The 21,614-nt window shown below is 42.4% G+C and overlaps 1 protein-coding gene across 5 annotated transcripts in view; it reads left to right on the top strand.

Moving 5' to 3' along the window:
* bcor (BCL6 corepressor) overlaps positions 1-21,614 on the top strand; it is a 237,208-nt gene that overhangs the window by 104,370 nt on the left and 111,224 nt on the right. The window contains exon 1 of one of the 5 annotated variants that reach the window (XM_086006639.1): positions 1,066-1,681. The exons of the other annotated variants lie outside the window; for them this stretch is intronic. The gene's annotated coding sequence lies outside the window, so the exon portion shown is untranslated. Of the gene's footprint in view, positions 1-1,065; positions 1,682-21,614 lie in introns of those variants that run through there. 5 annotated transcript variants of the gene reach the window in all.

The raw sequence follows: 21,614 nt of genomic DNA, 5'->3' as shown, positions 1-21,614 counted from the left end.
CTCCCCAGAGACCGGCAAAGGAAGCGCTTCTGTAGCGCTGGAGACTCTCGAACTAAACTGAGCACCGGCGCTGGGATTACACCTTTCATCATTCGTGCCTACAGCTATTACCTATAAAAGCGCACTTTGTATCCTGGGGAAGCGATGAAGTACGTGTGCTACATATTTGCACTATGTTGTAATTTTCCAAATAAATGCCCTGGGGTGGCTCGCATCTTTATACGTCGGTCGGTAGATTAGTGATGAGTGATGTTTATTCACAAAGTACAATAAGAGCAAATAAATAAGTTTGAAGACGCTACCAGCTGCAATCTGTGGAAATTTTGAAAAGGAAAGTATGATTGAAAGTAATCAAAACTTCTGTCCTAATTGACATGAAATACAGTTGATCCCAGCCTTAAAGACAAATTAACAATGGCACTGGTTAATCACCTAATTAATACATTTGATTTGAATGTAAAATTATAGGAAATGTTACAAATTTGTCTATGCAGACGAAACACCCACATGTAAGGGCCTAAATGTGAATGAGTAGGATAATGTTTAAGCATCGTGGTTAATAATTTCACATTAAATTGCTCATCAGTGACAATAACCAGAAAAAACGTAAACCAAACACTGAACTAATCTTTCCATATTGAAGACCACCCACTAACTAGCGATTAGTTTTGAAATCTATCTATATATAATATATATACAGTGTATATAAGCGTTAGTGTGGTTAGCTCAGTAACACACAGGACCGCAGCCAGGAACCGAATGAAACGTACGACAGAAACTTTTATCCAGCCGTGGCTGTTTACATCTCACGTGATGTGCTCTGATGATACAGACGGGTTTTTGTTTTGTAATGTTCCGGCACAGAACCGAATCTGGAATGATCAGCGAGCGTGTTGCGGCGCGGAGTGGTTGTGGCGGCTTGTGTGCCCGCTGTTGAGGGGTGGGGGGCTGAAGATTTTGGTATCGGGGTTGATGTTTATGGTAATTGAAGTTAACGACTGGCCTTATGGGTAAAGAGTTTTTTTTCAATCTCGGAGCGGAGCTGCACGCTAGGGCAGGATCGGAAATTTAAAAAAAACCCAGCTTGGTCTGTAGACGCTGAACCACGTCTGCTCCAGTGATCTGCCAGAGGGCTCTTCTCTTCAACGCCGCCCCCCCCCCCCCCCCCTCCGCAAGCCAGCAGCCCCGAGGTTCGACAAGTTGGGGGATGTGAGGCGATGGAGTGAGAGTGAGCCGACAGACCGGATCGCTTGGCCGCTGCATATATGGTGAGGAGCCAACATGGCGCTGCGAAGTGTTCCGTGCCAGAGGATCGCAGCCGATCGCCACCTGTACAGTGAACATTGCCACTGAAACCTCCGCTGAGGCACCGGACCGAGCACCCGCGGCGCTGAAACAACGCACCGTCCGGCCCGGCCCGGCCCAGGGGTAAACGGTCAAGGCTCAGCAAGAGGCCGCTCCTTTGACTTTTTAAAAAAACCGGATTTCTTTTCTAGTGGATATCCGGACTTTGTGGGGGTGATAAGCGAGCTTAACCTGGCGCACATTTTATATGCTCGGATGAGAGAAGTCTTCTCTGTCTTTCTTGGCGATTAGAAAACATAAAGGCACGTGGATGCAGCAGAAGAGGTCACCATCGGAACCTTAGTCTGGCTATAGTACGTGGAAAGCTTGGAATCAGGTAAGAGGAGGTTTTATTTAGTGAAAGGAGTGGTTATAGACCGGGCTTTTCTAGTTACTGAAATCGCTGTGGGAACGCGCTGAGCGCTGTCGGCAAGCGGAGACTGTCTGGGTGTCGACTTTCCCTCGAACGTGCGATCTTCAGTTACTTTTCAGTTTCAAGAAGAGTGGCCCCCCAGTTTTTACACCGTAGCTCGAATATCGGTGGTGTTTGCGTGTCTCGTGTGAATGTTGAGGACAAGTTTAGAGTCTCGGCTCACCAGAGCGCGATCGTGGTGGTTCCGAGCTCAACTTCTTCGTGATTTGGCACACGACCTGATCTATTTGGCGTTACTGCACAACATCGATCGCTCTCTCTACCCAGCCGGTAAGGTTGCTGTCTTGCAAACGTCAATTTCACCTATTTTTTTAAAAAAGCATTGTAAAATACGATCGACATTGTCCCCAGAGGAACTGGGGCTTTTGCGAATTGTGTTTCGCTCTGCCTCTGTCGTACAAAGGAACACGGACCACTTCCACCACTAAGGATAGTCGTGCAGAGCCGAACCGAGCAAAGAGATCCCCCTCCCCCACACAGCGCTGACTGATTTAACCGCTGAATTCCGCTCCCAGGGTTTAACCAAACGCTTTAAATGAATTTCACTTATGCGTTTGTTATCTTTATTCAACAATCACCACAGGTAAAATTCTTAACGGAAACGTGGTTATTTTAAACATCGTGCCCCTTCTCAAGTAGAAAATGTAAATAGATAAGAGCCTTTAAAACAAAAAGAGGTAACTGATCGTTTAAAACAGGGGATTATTTGCATATATGTTCGTAGTTTACAAATAACTACAGCTTACTAAGCGATTACCAAAGAGTTCGGTAACAGCAAAGGACTTTGGTTCACAGTGATGATTTATGTTGTCCAAGCTGTGTCTTCGAGGTTATTGCGAGAGCACCTTTTAAGGTAACGTTGCTATATGTCTGCTGTAGAATATTAATGCATAAATAATGCATCGTCCGTCCGGCTATCATGTTAGTAGCCACTTTGGCAGTCTAGCAGAATGTTCTTGAGGTGAGATCTAGTGGTGAAGGTTGTTCTAGTTCTAGCTGGTTACCTGGAAGGTGACATGTACCCGTGTGGCAACTACCAGCTCTGCCTGACTGAAGGGTTTTGACCGTATTGTATGTCTCTGTCTAAGTGATCGATCGGTCTAGACAACAGTGGCCGGCTCCCTGCAAGCTCGGGGAGGAGGGACTGATCATCGCAGGGAAAAAAGTGAGGGGAAGTAAACCTCAGATAGGTCTCCTTAAAAGACGGACCGCAGCCCTGTGAAGGGAGCGATCGGAGGTTGAAAGTTTAGTTGAGAATGTCGTGCTGTGGGTGTTGTGCAGTATGTGTTTGCAAATCTGTACGTGTGTTCATCCTCCATGTAGCTATGTGCGCGTGTCACCATCTTCACTTGATACACCGTGTATAAACGATATATACTTGAACTTTGTTGAGTGCGCGCACACATGTGTATTTTTAAAATTGCATTGATACAATTACTGAATGTCTGCTAGGGTACTTTCACGTTCGTTCAGCACATTTTCTCGAACTTTTTGTAATGCTGAAATGATTGAAGGATTTCCACTGAATGAAAAGAGTTGATTGAGGTAGAAGTGCCAACAATACAACAGGACCATTCCCTTTTGTCTGCTCGCTGACTTGTGTGAATACGGTCTGCGCGATCGGAATATACAGTTTAAAAGAAAAACCAACCAGATTTATTAGTATCCTGCGAGCTTGTTTAGCGCTGGTATACCGATTTCTCCTGTCAAGAGTCTGAGGAATATATCGATTATATACGTTTCAGTTATTTATAAATGTTCGAATCTATAGTATTTACAACTTTCAAGGTTTTGCTAATATTGTTTATTGATTGACGCTGTGAAGCTGTTCTGTCAGATTACACAAGGTGCCCTGATCAACAGCGACTGAATTGACGACCACTCGAGTCCCGCCGCGCTGTTGGATGTAAACAAACACCTTAATGCTGCCGACCTCCAACCAAAATGATTTCAGCTTCTCTGCAACTCTAAGTGGCATTCTCGTCACCTAAATCTCATTTTCACCGTAACTTTTTATATTCGTAAACGATATTTTTTGCTTTGACTATAACTGTAGACGATGTCACAATTTCATTAGCCTTTAATGTTTAGTTAACCAGTGCAGCACCTTTTATCAATGAGTAATCGCAGTTGCTTCTCATTGGGTTACACTTTCACTAAAAGCACAAGAATATTTTTGAAATGGCATGTAACCAAACCAGGACGTTTCCACCTTAAACATTCGACGCCGGACGACCTGTTCCTCCAGTTACAGGCAGCTTACAAATTCCAATTGAAGCCAAACATTCTGCGTACTGGGGCTGTTTCAAATCAGGGACATCAATAAATAAGTTGAAATAGACGATTTGCATGAGAACATTATATACAGGTACTCTTTGTCCATTTAAATACCTTTTGAAAGTGTTACTGCAACTTCAAGAACAACTGGCCAAACTCCACAATCCTAACTAGAGTAGAAAATACCCAGCTGTGGCCGAGGTTGGAATTAAAATATGAAATACCTCCACAGGATCGGCACTAGACTTTGACATGGCGTTGGTAGGATTTAGTCAGGGCAAGAAAAAAAGTGTTCTTTTACACAAATATGACAGACATTTGTCTCTTTATTCTCCAGAAACGCAAAACCATCCACTTCTGCTGTGCAGCCTTCTACAGTCACTAGTTTAAGACCATACAATGCCTACCAGTTCAATGCTCATCTGAAAGATACACTGGTTCACTGTGTGTGATTCAGCACAATTATTGGGGACTATTGTTGCTTGAACTTAAGTATTGCATACGTACGTCGACTAAAGTAAGCTCATTTGCACAAACCTACATATTCTGCACAACAGCTTTGCTTTCCACTGGCCAAGGCCAGTAATTAGGTATGATATATTTTTTGAAGTGGCGAAAATACTACATCATTAGAACCTCTCAACAAGTTGGCGCGCTCAAGTAATAGATTTACCCTGCGCTTGTTGTATATTTCACACAGAACTAAAACATCCCAACGCTTTCATATTTTCAAATGAACGCTTGCGTGACTTGGACATTAAAATGTAAGGTTTACTATCCGCTACTTGCACTTTTTTGACTTATGCGACTCCCTTGACACTTGGGTGGTCATTTTGTATATTTACACACGGTTGATAAGTGACGTAGTTCGGGATTTCTCATCTGCTCTCCCTCCCCCTCCCCCTCCACACACCGACCGACCGCTCGAACACTACTGTCTCTACAGTGTCCCATTTTGTAAACATCGGTCAATATTTCTAACTCAAGATCAAATCAGCCACCTCACTGATGTCCGTGTACTCGAGCAGATTTAAAAAGTGAAATCATATTAATAGACATATTATGATCAATCTAAATTAAAAATGACAAATAATCTGTTAAATAATTTACAGGTACCTAATTTACAGGTACCTAAACACCGAACAAGCTACATTTCATTAAATTCAACGTGAAGTAATGGCATGTCCAGAGAAGGAAATATTGCAGTATTTTTAGTTATAAGTGTTTAAAAATCGCTAATGTGAACATGTACTTATTTTAGACATCTGTTGCATCTTCAATGATACACTTATTTGGCTACAAGAATAACAATTCCCCTTAGAATAACAGATCGGTGCATAGGCACACCGAATCTCTCTCTCATCATGCAAGGGCCCACAAACTGATATTATCTATCCAGTTCTTTGCTAAGAATGGGTTAACCTGCCACATACAAGAGCATCATCGCAAATTGAGACACTGAAAGGTTTGCAGGTGTTAATTATTAGGTTGATTTTAGATTGGACCATGTGGATTCATTGCAGTTAATGAATAGTAACCGGAGGACAAGGAAACAAATGCTTAACGCCAAGTTTTACTTAGTTGTGGAGAAACATTTATTGTTAAATGATATTGCAATAGATGCTGCAATCAGTCACATTTTATGTAGTGAAATCTAACCCTAGTCAGACAATAGGAACAATCCGTGGTCGCGTTTCATACGGGCCGGACGGTCAATGGACTCGCCACCTGCGCGCTCATATAAATATTGCATTGGGACTCTGTGTCTTGACACAATGTCTAGCTTTTGGGATTTTAAACTTATGCATCGAGTTGTCTTTGCACAAATTAGGATGAGCTAAATGACAGCTCGATTATTTTTCTAAGTTCCATAAAGTGTAATGTTTTGGCATTGATGGTGTGTTAAATTTCAATAACTGAACCCAATGCTTAACCAGAATAGAGTGCAGAGTTTGAAATCATTAATTGTGTTGCTTATTTTCAACTCTTGATGACCATTTTCCTTATGAATCTATTACGTGTGTATTATTTATCAATAATGCTATTATTTGATTATGCAACTTTTCGTAAAATGTTATCGGTGTAAGTCCGTGGCAGCATTAAACATAAGGGTTCTGTAAAGTACACAATGAATCAGAACAGCTGCGGGGAATACATAATGCTGTAACAGCTGCTGTGACCACTAACATTCAAAAGTTAGATGTATGATCAAATACACCGTCACCTAGCTGAGATTTGTGGCACAACATTTAGAAATCTATAGAAAATGAATGTTGTAGTTTGCAACTCAAGAGTTCCATTGCTAGTTCTCTAGTTTCACGATGTACTCGAATATCCAAGTTGCATTTCAGCGCGTGTTGAACCCATGTTTCCCGAGTTTTCAGCTGTCGCCCAGTGGTCTGTAGAATGCTTAAACAGATTACCTTCTTCCAAATATTGTCTCCCGTGCATTTTAACAAAATATTGTATTTCCGAACAAAGTTCCATCAATAAGGAGACCGGCAGTGGGTGTTTTGATCTGCTTTATGAGTGGCTGCTTCTTTTGTGTATTTTTTACATCTGCAAAAGCCTTAACACTACGTGTGAAGGTTTGTACCTTGCTCTGTTAGGCGCACACTGGAGTGCTGGGCAGAGCCTCATTGCGGCATGCTTAGATAAATGAAAGGCTGGAAAGACTATTGTTGGGAACGTTCGGTCTTGTCCATTTGTAACTGTCCTGGCATTGTTCTCTACAAGCTGCAGTTAATGCATACTGGTAACTAGGAGGCCGGCTTTAGAATCGCACACAAACCAGGAGACAAATTCAGTATTTAACACTTCAATATCTGATGATGCTTTTCTTGGATCCTCTAGAGGAACTGCAAAACCGTTACACTGTCGATGTCTCGCCCACTAGCATTCAGCGGTTGAAAGCTGCTCCCTGTTGTAAAATGAGCTGCAAATTTCCAACAGGCAACATAATGCATTATTTTGGAGGTACCTAAGTAGCAGAATTGGCAACTACTTTTATGACAACAGAAAGTAAACAACACAAGAGACAAAAATGTAGAGGTTTTTGGCCACTTTGATTAAAGAACGGAGATGTTGCAAGTTAAGTATTTCTAAATTAGCATAATAATTATGGAAATCTTCTGACTATAGTTTTTTTTGTAACTGCAATTGCATTGGATTTATTTAAGGGTGCTATAACCTGACAACATCGCAGAAAATATGGAGAAAAACGCGAATTTAGTCATCATGCCTCGTTTAAAAGATGTACATAGATATAGATCAATGCGTCTATAAAAGTGACTATTGTAAGCCATACGTTAAATACATACAGATCTTTAGAATCTTAATGTTATAACGTTTAGGCTCCTACATATTGACCTGTTTATAGAAGTATTCAGATCTGAACTGAAATGGATTTGGTATGAATTATTTCAATACAATGCACTCGCCTTGCACTCCAGACACCAGTAAATTGTAGGAAGTCTAAATACAAATTGCTATCAAATGTTGCCATGGGGGCGGGTATTTGCACAACAGTACTGCGTCATGTGCAGGCACGTGTTACCAGGATATCTCAAATAGTTCAATTGTGGTCACGTTGAATTTGAAATCAGATTAGATTAACTGGAGACCACAAGACAGCAAAGGGACTTGTGAATCTGAATCGAGACCCACATTGTCCCGAATTGTTTTATCTACGTTTTGTTGACGTTAAGTAAATTGAATAATAAAAAAAAATGCGGGTGCTGCACAGCCGATCAATTAGCATCTGCTAAAAGACAGGTTATTGAATTTGTTTGTGTGTGCGTTTCATAAGTACTCATGTGGCATGGGTTATCACGATCCTCACAAGAACAAAATGTCATTCACTTTTAAAATATCAGAGATGAATTTTCCGATGATTGTTATTTTGGATTCTGTCTCTCTCTTTAAATATTTCTGTTCTCTGATCGGTGCCGGTGACTTGATTAACTTGAACCCTGCTTAACGTCTTAACCTGTCCAATTCACAGTGCCATATTAACAGTTTCCGATGTTTTTGTATGCATCACTCAAGTGCAAATGTACTTTACGTTTATAAGACACATGGATGTGCAGTACGCGGTAATGTTTTCCTTACATGGAGCGTAGTATGCTATTATTAAAAAAACTAAAGGCATGATAGTACAAGAGTTTGGAAAGGCATTTGTAGGGATGCCTGATTCCTTAGTACGCTAACCACAATCTGGTTGGTTACGTTGTACTGAGTGTTATTAAGTATCCTCTGTACCGTTATCAAAGGTAAAGAAAAGTTGCGGGGCAAAAATGAACGTCACGCCCCTCATGACAATTTGTTGAAATCTTCCATTGTATTAAGAGGTGAGTAGGCTCTTTGCGCAATGTTGTTTAAAGATTCGCCACTGCCCTCCCAGAATCTGTTCTCACTTTCCCTGTAACGTCTGCGTTTGCTTTCAAATCGGCAGCAGCTCGCCTATGTGGCCTCTTACGGGGCCTTCTGAAAGCACGAAACCATTTAATTACGAGATGGTTTGGTTACCTATTTACTCGGGTACGGCCTTTGCTGGTGGCCGCCTCTTTTAATTTCTACCGGCCAGAATGTGCCGTGAGTACACCAGCCACCGATTTCACAATCAACACATCCTGTTCAAAGGTTCAGCATCCCTCCCAACTGTGTTTACAATAAACTAAAAGGTTATTACGCCCAAAGAAAACGCGTGGAATGAGGCAGGCAGTAAGTGGACGAGATCAGATTTCAGGCTGTGCTCCCAGAGGAGAAGTCAGGGTTTGATTGAAGCGCACTCCGCTCCTGCCTCCCCTGGGAGACCAGCCCTGAAACCTGAGAGCGCGAGCAGTTAAAAAAAAACCTTTGTGAAAAAAGGGCCGAGAAGGCACGGCTCGCTGAGCCCTTTGGAGGATACGAGCTGCCTGTGCCTCCGCTGTGAATATCGAGTTGTGTTCTAACGGTGATTGACTGAGAGAGCACATTTCAGGAGCCACGTAATATCGTTACCGTTCATAAAACGTACTCTGGTGATGCTCAGTATATTCTAAACTGGGCCTGATTTTGTGTGTGTGTGTGTAGTGGCTTAACTTTATCGGATAGATGGCATTAAGTCCAGGCGTCGAACTTCGCTAACGGTATCCTTTATTTTGATTTGATTTGCAGAAGACAATTACATTCCCAATCACTTTTTTAAAAAAAAATGTAAAATGTATTTTTAAGTTGCAGCTATTTGACTGCACCGCTTCTAAATTAGCCCTAGTGTGCGTGGGTCACATGAATTTAACAAGTATTAGAAAATAATAGAGACTGTCTAAAGGATGGCGATCTTATTAAAACTAGCTTTGGTGCACGGCACCTTTATGTTAAAATGCAATTCAAATTATTTACAAAACGCACCCAAAAACGTGCGTGGAATAAATTATTTATCTACTCTTTCAACACGGATTGGAAACATTTCATGAAAAATAGCAGGGAAGAAAAACAGACCACGATGACAACTGAGCATTTTCTTGTTGCCTGACGATACATTTTAAACACGCTTTCTGAAAAGTGGAAGATTAGGCTGAGTTTACAAGGGAGGACGTGTGAGTCAGGTGAGGCCAAATGAACATTTTCAATTTTAATTACACAGGTGGTACAGGCGCCAGCAGACTGGACCACTGACAGGAAAAATCCAGTGCGCAGTTTATTGGTCCTCCGCAAGTAGATTTGTAACGCTGATGATTTGAAATAATTAGAATGTTCTTGTAAAAAAAAATAGGCTCTCTGACGCAATCTCAATGCAGTGAACTTCTGAACCTAGTTCGGGCACGTTCTTGCATATACCATCATCATGCCCACCCTGCATTTGAAAAATGGTGTTGATGTGTTTTGCGGTCACAGAAAGGCTTTAGAACCCCAGACTCTAGTCATATCACACACTGGCTTAAAGAGGATGAGGATTTTTTTATCATTTAAAACCGTTTTTCGCACAAGGCTGGTGTAGTCAAATCTTTAGAGACAGCTGATCAAGTTTTAGAATTTTTTTCTGTTACAAACCTGAATGAATTGTCTAACAATTGAATTATACGCCCGCTCTAGTAACCCGTCGGTTTAAAATCCATGCCTAAGGGATATTATACCATTGGTGTAGATAGAGCTTTGTATTGTGAATTGAAACAGATGCGTTGATGGTGTAAAATATGGTTGCATCTACATTTTTTCTGTTGGCGAGAGTTTTCTTTTAAATTCCGCTCAGTGTTGCACATCGTAAGTTGAAGGAAGGGGTGTTTGGTGCATTTTGAAATGCAGTGGGTCTGCTTACACACTAAATCCACACATGCTACTTTAAGTAGGCTTTCGACGATCAAGGTCCCGTCCAATGCAGTACAAGAGAATCCCTGTAATTTGTTGCAATTGGTTAGTCAATTAGGTTTGGAGTGAGAAAACACTGCGAGGAAATATGGGCCCCTGTTCACGAATAGTCTTGGGCCTGTTTTGATGAAATCAGCTTGATGTGTGTGCTCAAATGTGTGTGTGTGTGTGTATATATTTATATAATAATCTCAATATATAAAATATAATAATGGGTGATATCGTGATTAGAGAACGCAGCTGCCGCTGTAGACTCTAAAGCAATAAGAACAGACAATGATGTTGTTGTTGGGCGGGTTCGTGGTCTTCCAATGGGAGAATGTGTAGTCTGGTTTTTACAGCGGTGATCCTGAGAGACGAGTGGAAATAATCTGACATCTGTTCGAGGAGACGGCCTTTAATGCCAGCTCCAGCTCGCCTTTTTTTTTAAAAAGAGCTAACAGCCCACAGCCAGTGGGATTTTTACCATCACTCGGATTTAAAAAAAATTAACGGTGTATGATTTTTTAAAATCTTATAAATACACTTTTAAGTAGTAGATTAACCCTTTGAGGACATCCCTACCACCAAAAGAAACGTTCTCTCCTTTCAGCCAGTAATATACACGCTCTGTACTTTCCTTTTATTCGTCTAGCTACCGAAAATCCTAAAGCTCTGTCAGTTTTAGTTATAATGTAAATAGTGCCTTGTTACTTTGGGAAGCCGAAAAGGAAGTACAGTCCTCAAGAGATAAAAAGATCAATGAGCAACACAACTTTGAAAGCCTAAAGCAGGCATGTACTAATTCATTGGACCTACCAATCGAAGGGTTAGATCAAAGAGCTGCCTAATATCCACATTCTTCTCTCTAATCCATGATGTAAAAAGAAAAAGCGGGAAAGTATGGACTATCGCCCCAAATGTGTCTCTTTTGGTCACGGGGACATGAGGATTTGCGATGTGTGTATACCAGCGCACAAGGCCGAGTTTTTATTTCCCGCTTATGGTGTGGGAATGTAGGGTTCCGGCCTGAACTATCAAAAGTTAAGCACGGAACGTAAACATTGTAAATAGTTATCCTGCCCATCTTTCCAAATTAATGTCATCTGTAGTTTTGACATACAGTATCTGTTCCTAATGTATAAAGTTCAAGCTTGCGTTACAATGAAGCAGTTTTGGGTGCAGCAAAGTATAATACTGCATTTATACTGGGGCCCTTTTCTCTGGAAAAGAGAAGACTGAGAGAGGTGATCTAATGGAGGTCTTCAACATTCTGAAGGGGCTCGATAGAGTAGACGTAGAGATGTTTCCACTTGTGGAGGAGTCCAAAAGTAGGGGCCATAAATATAAGATGGTCACTAATTCTGAAGAAACCTCTTCTGGAGAGTAGTGAGAATGTGGAAAGCGAATAACATAGATGCATTTAAGGGGAAGCTAGATAAGTACATGAGGGAGAAAGGAATAGAATGATATGTTGATGGGGTGAGATGAAATAAATAGAGTGGGAGGAGGCTCGTGTGGAGTATAAACACAGGCATAGACTGGTTGGGCCGAATAGCCTGTTTCTGTGCTATGAATTCTATGTAATTGCACTGTAGCTGTAGTATTGGTTCCAGTCGGACAGAACCCCGTTTATGCTGCCAGGCTGGAACTATAGTTCTGTTGCCCAGGAGAGAACTTTGCACATGGGTGCCATTCTGCCTAAATACTGGTAAATTTCACACATGTCCAGGAGCTTTAACGGACCTCTGATCATTTTTAGATGGGGTGGACACTGTAGTGGTACTATGCTCCTTGCTATGTTAAGCCCAAGTGGTGGGAACCCCTTTCTCCATAGGGTCTCAAACCGCTTCCCTCCAGAGTCAGATAAGGTCCATGCTGGTGATATATAATGCAGCTTTCAAACATCTGTTGAGTTCGCACAAGGTGCAGTATAACTCAAGTTTCAGCTCTTTAAAGATAGCAACACAAAATGGACATCAGCACGCATATTAAATTAGCTCATATTAATGATAGTACTCCGTTAGGGCTCCATTGAGCCATTATTTACTGGGTTGTCACAAGTAGAGTGAGCCAGCATAAAACCCCGTTCATAAAATGTACTTCTAGGTGTTGGGGACGGTACGTTGATCAAACTGATGCCACATTCATGATCTTGAAATACTATGATCCAAACTATTAAGAACCGACACCTCCGTGGCCTAGATACAGCTGGCTGCTCATGGCGAACCCATTCGGTGAAAGAGGCAACAGTCAGAATAAGAAACTGTGTTTGACTCGATGGGGAGGGGAGGGAGATAGTTATCGAGAAACGAAGTGTGGGTAATCATGTTATAGAAAATGGTTTGACTTTCAGCACTTTTTTTTTCCAGAATTTGGTCGAAAACCAATGAAGTTAGTATCGAGAGGGTGGGCGAGGAGTTATTGCTTTTAACTGGTACACTATAATTGGGCAAGATATTGCTGCTTGGGTAGGGATTTTCTTTTTTAGATCTCATAATGTGGACGTATTGATGATGCCTGATCGCTTTAAGGCAGGGTATGAATCCGGGTAGGGCTGTATTTTGAGTAGCATGGTGAATGTTGGTAAGGGACTGGGATGCTGTTTCTGCTCAGTCTAACTTTAAAACGAGACGCGTCTTTCAATCCCGATGCATTTCCGCCGACCCATTTCTGCTAACCATAAACAAGTTGCTGGTAACCCTGATAAAACAGTGTTTCTGCTAACCCTAATCGGAAGTCTGCCGATTCCGCTAACTCTGACCAGACTGCAGTTTCTGCTAGTTCTGATAAGACTGTTGTTTCTCCCAATTCGTGCAGGAAAGCTGCCGATTCCACTAACCCTAAAGGAAAGGAGAACCGATTCTGCTAAGCCTGGCCAGACTGCCGTTTCTGCTAAAGCTAATGGGAGGCAGTCATATGAATCGCAGCTCTGGCAACAGTCTCTTTTGAGGTTGTGGGCGGGGAGATAAATAAAATTCAAGCTAAATTTATAGCTCTCGCTGTAATATGCTTCTGTCGCCGCGAGTTCATCTCTTTTTTCTAAAACTAAAAGTTCCTCTCAACAAAATCAGAAATCTATCTGAGTGACGTCCCAATTGACATTCTGCCCCGAACAGTTTGTTTGATATATTGTGCTCTCGGCATTTATGTTTTCTCCCCGATTAGCTGGAAGAAAGCAGAGGGACGTTTAAGAAATCCCACCTAAAGGTCTATGCTTTTGTAATGCGGATTGCTGGATACTCCTGGCGGAGTCCTGCAGACTACTCTCGGGTTCCCCCAGGGATTTCCGCTAATCGATCCTGCCGACTAAGCTGTTGCTCCGTCAAAGGGGAATACAGCTAGTTGCCTGCCTTCCACAATTATGCAGAAATCAACCATCCGCGATCAATATCTCCTAACGTCCCTTCGAATTTATCTTTGTTTTCAGGCGGTCTTGACTGGCAGCTCTGCTTTTGGGCCAACCAGCTTTTCATTGTAAATCTGATGATCCTGTTTAAAGGGGGCATGCAACACATTCACCGAGAGTGAGAGGATCGCGATCGGACTGCTGTGGAGAAGGGAGGGAGGGAAGGGGAGCGCAGCCAGAAAATGAACTCAGTCCCCATGGAGCTGAGCTTCGTTGTGTCTGGCGAGCAGGAGCTGCTTCTAAAATGGCGCGGAGTGTGTGCGGAATGGAGAAAGTCCTGTCGTTAAAGTTAATCCCATCTCCGGGCAGAGTGAGGCTGGTGGCGACTGAAATGTTGAGGAGCGAACGCTGCAAAGCCATCAATAACCACCCGCCCCGCGTCCACCTGGTTTATTGATTACAATGGGGCGATCCGCCGACCGCGGGCTGTTGCAATGCAGGCTGCGCTGTTACATTCAACCCGCTCAATGGCTGGAGCTCAAACAGCGTCCGTCCATTCGGACTTTCAGCTTCTGCTTCCGCGTAACGTCCAAGAACCCAAGTGTCAAACGGAGTTAATGATCCCTTAAAAAACAAACACGGCTTTGTACCATCCGCCTGAGCAAAGCCTCCCAGTGCAACTCGACCAAACTGCAACTTTTTGCTTCGCCTAGTGGCCTACGGAAATCTCCCTCCCCCCCCTCTCTGAAATTGTAAATATGGACTTCTATAAATAAGAGTCTGGTTAACTACGGGTTGCCGCCATTTTAAACTGGCAAGAATCAACAGTTCTGCGCCAGTTAATGTATAAGAAAACGATCAGATGAAACTTGGGGAGAAGGCTGTCAATGGAAAACAGGCTCGTTTTTTTTCCTATGCCATGTTTTCTCCAGCGAGTTCTCTGGATAGGAGTATAGGATTTTCAGTTAAAGTGATCGGTCAGATTCTGGAAGTGAAATTTCTCTTGGCGTTTCCCCTTTTATTCCAAACCGGCAACTTGATCCCGCCAGCAGATTAGAACAAAGGTTACATGTGTTTACGGACCAGCCCTCAAGGTCATTTCTCAGTGGGCTGCACGTGATGTGTCCGGGTATACTCCTCTTTCCCGAGGTTATGTATCGCTTTCAGCTGTCAAACAGCCCAGAATGAGTTGCCGTGTGTAATAATTACCGGGGTGGGTCGGCAAGATAACTAGTCCTTTAATAAATTCTACTAATTTTCCCACAATGTAATCAATGTGATTGTCTAGACAGAAAACGTACGGGAAACAATTCGTAGAGGATAACCCACGGTGCTAGTCCGCACATGGATGGAGAATATAGAATTGATTTGGTAGTACGAGTGTTTTTTTTAACAGCACGGTGATGTTAAAGCAACGCGTGTCGACGTTATTTACAAGTGCTTTCCAGAAATGGCATAATCTTTTTTTCACCACTTGTGTAATATGATGTGCAACTTAGTCCCAAGGGAGGGTTAAGAGTATGGTGCTGTGACTTAATTCAATTTACGTTGTGTTAATTCTCATTTTTGTGTTTTAACGTGAATGGACAGTGGAGGAAAAAATAAGCTCATATTAACAGTAATGAATGACCTGCCTTACATTTTTATTGTACCTGCCCACATTGTTGGTTTTAAGGCAATCGATATGATTATGAATGGTGATTATTTTCCTTGTTTATTCATATACAATATTGTGCATTTGCGACATTTTACCTCATCCTTCCCATAGAAAGGATGGCTCAGCCGGTTGAGCGTAATGCTCAATCCCGAACAGTGTGGTTAATCTTATGGACATTAAAATCGAAAGAGAGCTCGTTAATACAGTCTATTTTCTGCTCTTAACATTTGATAGTTGTACTGTTACATACAGATGGGAGAGTGCACCAGGATCTTTTCTGGAGGTGGAGGAGGGGGAAAGGCCTTTACATAAATATTGTTTGGAAAAAAAGACTTTTTGAACACTATCCTCCTTAATTATGTATGGCCACGAGATAATTTGTAATATTCACTGCAAGTAAAAGGACATCAACCAGGAAGTGAAATAAGAATGTATCTGTGTTGTCCTACCAATAAAACCAACTTTTAAGTTTTGACTAAATGTTTATTCACCTTCTACCTATTGGTCAGATAAGTTAACTGGGTGGTGGGATAATCTCCAACTGTAGACATCACACTTTCAAATGCCATTACTATATGTACTTAATTAATGTAGTTAGTAATAACACATGCACAATTTGCCATCATAGGAAACCATAATGTGTGTACATAAGCTTCAAACTGCTATGTGCTAGATAGGAAATTGATATGCCACAGTTTTCATTGAAACATATATTTCATCGCCAAACTGCTGTTTCATATGACAAGAGGAGTAAATGTAGATCTCCATGTTGGTGGTTTCTTGGGAAAATAAAAAGAGCTGGATGAATGATCATCACCCAACAACTGGTAAAATAATCTGTACTTTGACCTTTTTCACCCGGCAGCTGTAAAAAGACAAAAAGACTTGATTATTTGCCAAAGAACTACGTGAATAAGGCCCTGTGTCGCTCTTATTTACCACGGGGTTGCTATGTAAATAGCCATTCCCAGTTGTGCCCTAAATCAGTCTAACCACTGGAATTCTATGCTGCCTGCCGTAATCCTATAATATCCCACTTCCAATAATCTATTTGTCTATTTTAGATCAAGTTTATCAATTTATAAGCAAACTATTGCGCACGGCAGAATAAAATTCCATTTACCATTGATCCCCATGTAAGCCAGCTCTAAAACATAGATATCTGCTGCCTCTATGCTAGGATTAATTTACATGGTGATCATCAGTAAATACAATTTCATCCTGTTATGTACAATAGTTCGCATGATAGTATAGGAAGAGAGGATGATATTTAATATATTTATTTGCCATATATCTCTAATACTACCACCCAGAATCAGTCATCAAGCTACTTTGTAAGGATCACTCATTATTACTCCATACCATGTACACAGTACCTTTAATACCATGTACTACAAGTATTTCTTAAGTCTTCTTCTTAGGCAGTCCCTCGGAACCAAGGATGACTTGCTTCCACATTAAAAATGAGTTTGCAGGTGACTGATGAGCCCAATGCGGGACCTACAGTCTCTGTCATAGGTGGGGCAGACGGTGGTTGAAGGGGCGGGTGGGTGGGGTGCTTGGGTTGATGTGCGCTCCTTGCACTGCCTGTGCTTGGCTTCTGCTTGCTCCCGGCGAAGAGACTCGAGGTGTTCGGCGCCTTCCCGGATGCTTCTCCTCCACTTTGTGCGGTCTTGGGCCAGGGATTCCCAGGTGTCGGTGGGGATGTTGCACTTTTTCAAGGAGGCTTTGAGGGTGTCCTTGAAGCGTTTCCTCTGCCCACCTGGAGCTCCGAGTAGAGCGCTTGTTTTGGGAGTCTCGTATCGGACATGCGGACAATGTGACCCGTCCATCGGAGCTGATCGAGCGTACGAGAGCATAGGCCTTACACTAAACATCTGTAAGACAAAGGTCCTCTACCAACCTGCCCCCGCCACACAGTACTGTCCCCCGATTATCAAAATCCACGACAAGGCCTTGGACAATGTGGACCACTTTCCATACCTCGGGAGCCTATTGTCAACAAGGGCAGATGTCGACGACGAAGTCCAACACCGCCTTCAGTGTGCCAGTGCAGCCTTCGGTCACCTGAGGAAGAGAGTGTTTGAAGACCAGGACCTCAAACCCAGCACTAAGCTCATGGTCTACAGCGCAGCAGTGATACCCGCCCTGCTGTATGCCTCAGAGACATGGACCATGTACAACAGGCACCTCAAAGCACTGGAGAGGTACCACCAATGCTGCCTCCGCAAGATCCTGCAAATCCATTGGCAGGATAGGTGCACCAACGTCAGTGTTCTCGCTCAGGCCAACATCCCCAGCATCGAAGCTTTGACCACGCTCGATCAGCTCCGATGGGATTTCTTAAGTAACCTATGGTTCGCATGTGATAGATTTATACATTTTCTAGTCTTTTCTTGACTACACTAAATTTGTCCCAAAGTCCAAGTTGTGCTTTTGAACCTCAGCAATATCAACTGCTCACATACTACATATAGAGGAAACAATTTTGTGCCATAAGTGTAAAGGTGAAATTTGCAACAATACCTGACCTACCAATGCTTGATGTTGACATTTGGTGCAGAAAGTGTAATAGAATTATAGAAAGTTACAGCACAGAAGGAGGCCATTTGGCCCATCGTGTCCGCGCCGGCCAACAAAGAGCTATCCAGCCTAATCCCACTTCCCAGCTCTTGGTCCATAGCCCTGCAGGTTAGAGCATCCCACGTGCACATCCAAGTACTTTTTAAATGTGGTTAGGGTTCCTGCCTCTACCACCCTTTCAGGCAGTGAGTTCCAGACCCCCACAACCCTCTGGGTGAAGAAATATCCCCTCTAAACCTTCCACCAATTACTTTAAATCTGTGCCCTCTGGTTTTTGACCCCTCTGCTATCCACTTTATCTATGCCCCTCATAATTTTACACACCTCAATAAGGTCTCTCCTCAGCCTCCTCTGTTCCAAGGAAAACAGACCCAGCCTATCCAGTCTTTCCTCGTAGCTAAGATTCTCTACTCCCAGGAACATCCTTGTAAATCTCCTCTGTACTCTCTCTAGTGCAATCACATCTTTCTGGTAATGTGGTGACCAGAACTGCACACAGTACTCTAGCTGAGGCCTAACTAGTGTTTTATACAGTTGAAGCATAAACCCCCTGCTCTTGTATTCTATGCCACGGTTAATAAAGGCAAGCATTCCGTATGCCTTCTTAACCAACTTATCTACCTGTGCTTTCCATTTCCATTCCTAATGGCTGACATCTATCCCTTTGGTTAGGGCAAATTCACCCCCTTTGCTCCTTCCTTCACCTGCCAACCCCACTACTTGTATTGAGAACCTACATAATCATTTGTGAATCTATTCTACTGGATTATGAAGTCTCCCTCTTCACTGCCTAATAAACTCATAGACAGCTTTTCCCTGTCAATTGTAGAATTAGTAGAGGTCCTAACGCTCAAAAGGGTTTATGCTCCGTTCCCACCTGTCTTGCAGGTTACCATTAAAGAGTGGTGAGGTGAAAACTGTGGGGGGGGGGTGAAAATGTCTGGTGGTTGTGTCCCAGAAAATATATATTTTTTTAAAGTGCTTTCTCTGATGAGGATGGATTATAGCCTTGGTATGTTCCAATTAATGTTGTGCTGTTAATTAGAGTCCGGCGAGTTTGCAATGTTGCCAGATCATCTCTTGGCTGACATCCAGGCCAAACTGTTTACAGAGCTCTCAAAACTCATCATTTGTCACATTTACTTTCTTTTTTGAAAGCACTTTTTCAGTGCTTTTGTAATGCCGATTGCTTCAGAAAATATTCGTCTTTGCTTAAGTTTCTATTATAACTCTTAACTAAAAGTACTGCACATTAATTTAAATGTTTTGATATTTTGTTTACTCAGTTAAATTATGCGTGTCATATTTAGGTTTATTTGTCACTTTCCTTGTCTGCACATGAACTGGATAAATAGAAGAATGTTTAAATCATGTGCAACCATAAACACAGACAGACAGAAGGCTAAGTTTATGGTGCTTTAATGCTAAAGTAATGCTTTAACATTGGTGCCTGCTCGAAAAAGTGTCACCAGCTGACGAGGCCAAGTTAGGCCGGAGCTGCATACAAAATCCAATCATTGCAAGGGTGCATTTACACTAACTTTAGCATTTATGCAAACAAGTTTCTGGTTGGCACCAGTGCTCACGTAAATCGGTAGCCGTGGCCTGACCTGACTCGAGCAAAACCGAGCGAGACTTCCTGGAGTGTAAATTCAGCGTGGTGTCAAATCAGATGTCAGAAGTATCCGTAGTATTCTTAGACCTTCTGGACACTTTTTAAAGCTTGCCTGCAATTAATTTAAACGTTTAGACAATGCAGATGCAGCTGCCCACATGTTTACATAAATCCTCTTCCAGCAGTTACATTTTAAACACACAAGCACGGAGCTCTCTCCGGAGCAGCAGAATTAAACGTCGGTCTAGCCAGTATAAACTGAGTATTGCCTGGGTGAAATCTGAACTGCATCCAAATGTAAATAAAGGCTACTCGGTAGAGGTGGTCTTACACTTTCTCTCTACTATGCGCAGGAGTCAGCTCGCCAACTGCTGAATTAAACTGTCGCTTTCACCTCCGTACAAACTCACAATCCGTATGCTTCGACATCGAAGTAGCAGTGTAACTGGAGTCTTGGGCAAGTTTGATGTCGGTGTGAAGCAATCGGGGCTAGTCTCGCTGATTCCGTTTGTCACTGCACGGAGTGTATTTTCACCGTGGTGTCAAACCAGGTACGCGAAGTCCTCAGTTTGTAAACCTACCCGACCCTAATTTAAATGTTTAGAGCGGGGAAGGAAATTGTCCCCTTCCTGCTCTCTCAACATTTCCATTTGTAACTGCTGGGGCACAGTTCTACCCATGCTTGTATCCAGGGCAAACAGGACAATGCCCGGCTGGAACCTGCTGGTAGCTGTAGTTCAGGTTCCAGCTGGGCAGGACAGGCTGGTAGCTTCAGTGGAAATGCACCTTTAGTCTCAAATGGTGATGTATTGACGCAGAGGCTGCACCACAACTGGACTATTGCACAGGCCGATCAGCCCGTCTTTGGTCTCCTAGCTAAAAATGCCAAGAGGTAGATAAATAATGACAAAACATGGCATAGAACCATAGGTTCCGGCCACAGTAAATATTTCCATCTTAAAACATTCTTCTCTTGAGTATAAATACACACCTACATGCATCCGTACACATGCTTATACCACAGACACGGAGAGGTCGCTGGTTTATTTACAAAACGGACTCTCCAGCTGGTACCACTTACAAGTTGTGTCATGAGATCACAGTACTTAACAGGCAGTCCTGTGTTGTATGCTTATTGCAGATTAAAAAATATATAAGTAAAGATATATTTGTGTATATAATAGATATGCATGCAGTATTAACAGAAATCTATAACTTGGCAGAAGTAGCATATGGAAAAACACTGCAAACTCCTGACATACTGGTCTTATAACTTCTACCCTCCTACAGCATTCAAGAGATTCGGCGCTGCGTGTATAAAATTAAAATCTCTGGGGAGGGAGAGGAGTACAGGTGATCTTTCAAAGATCTCCCTGCTGAGTGATGATTCTTCTATCTTCATTTTAATAATATTGACAAACAATGCACTATTTTAGCTGAAGCAACTAAATTGTGATTCGGAGTGATTATTATCCATCTGAGCATTTACATTTTAACAGTTGACCCCATTAGGCGAGGTGCACGTGTGTTTGGTATTTCACGCAGGATCCTTTGGCTTTTTGTCTGTGTCCATGGTAGTGTTCTTGGTGATGATGTGACATTGCCATTGCCTTTAATCACCGCAGTATGAAGAACTGCAGCGGCAGTTCACTGCGTATGAGCCAACCAACATATTCCATGTTGAAATTTACAGGGTTACAGTCAATTGTTTAATAATACCAATAAAATAAACTACTGTAACTAACTCAACTTCAGTGCCAGCTGGTTATATGGCCGAATTTACTCGGTATCAATGTAACCTACCACCAGAGGGGGGAGCCGTGTATCATCTGTACACGCATATATGAAGGGGGAAAAACTACATGCAATTGTGTAGACTGGAAGGGAACAGAAAAAACCGGAACTCTACCTCCACAGATTTAACATTGGGTGTACATGGCGAAGTAATGTATCCGCCTAGAACAATTGCAATGAATATCAACTGATTGTGCATTTTTAGACGAATGACGCTGCTATCCTCACTGAAATC

The sequence above is a fragment of the Somniosus microcephalus genome, chromosome 14 (assembly GCF_052327205.1).
Source record: "Somniosus microcephalus isolate GS21.2 chromosome 14, FLI_Smic_1.0, whole genome shotgun sequence".
In the NCBI taxonomy this organism is placed as follows: Eukaryota; Metazoa; Chordata; class Chondrichthyes; order Squaliformes; family Somniosidae; genus Somniosus; species Somniosus microcephalus.
This window is presented reverse-complemented; position numbering and strand designations above follow the sequence as displayed.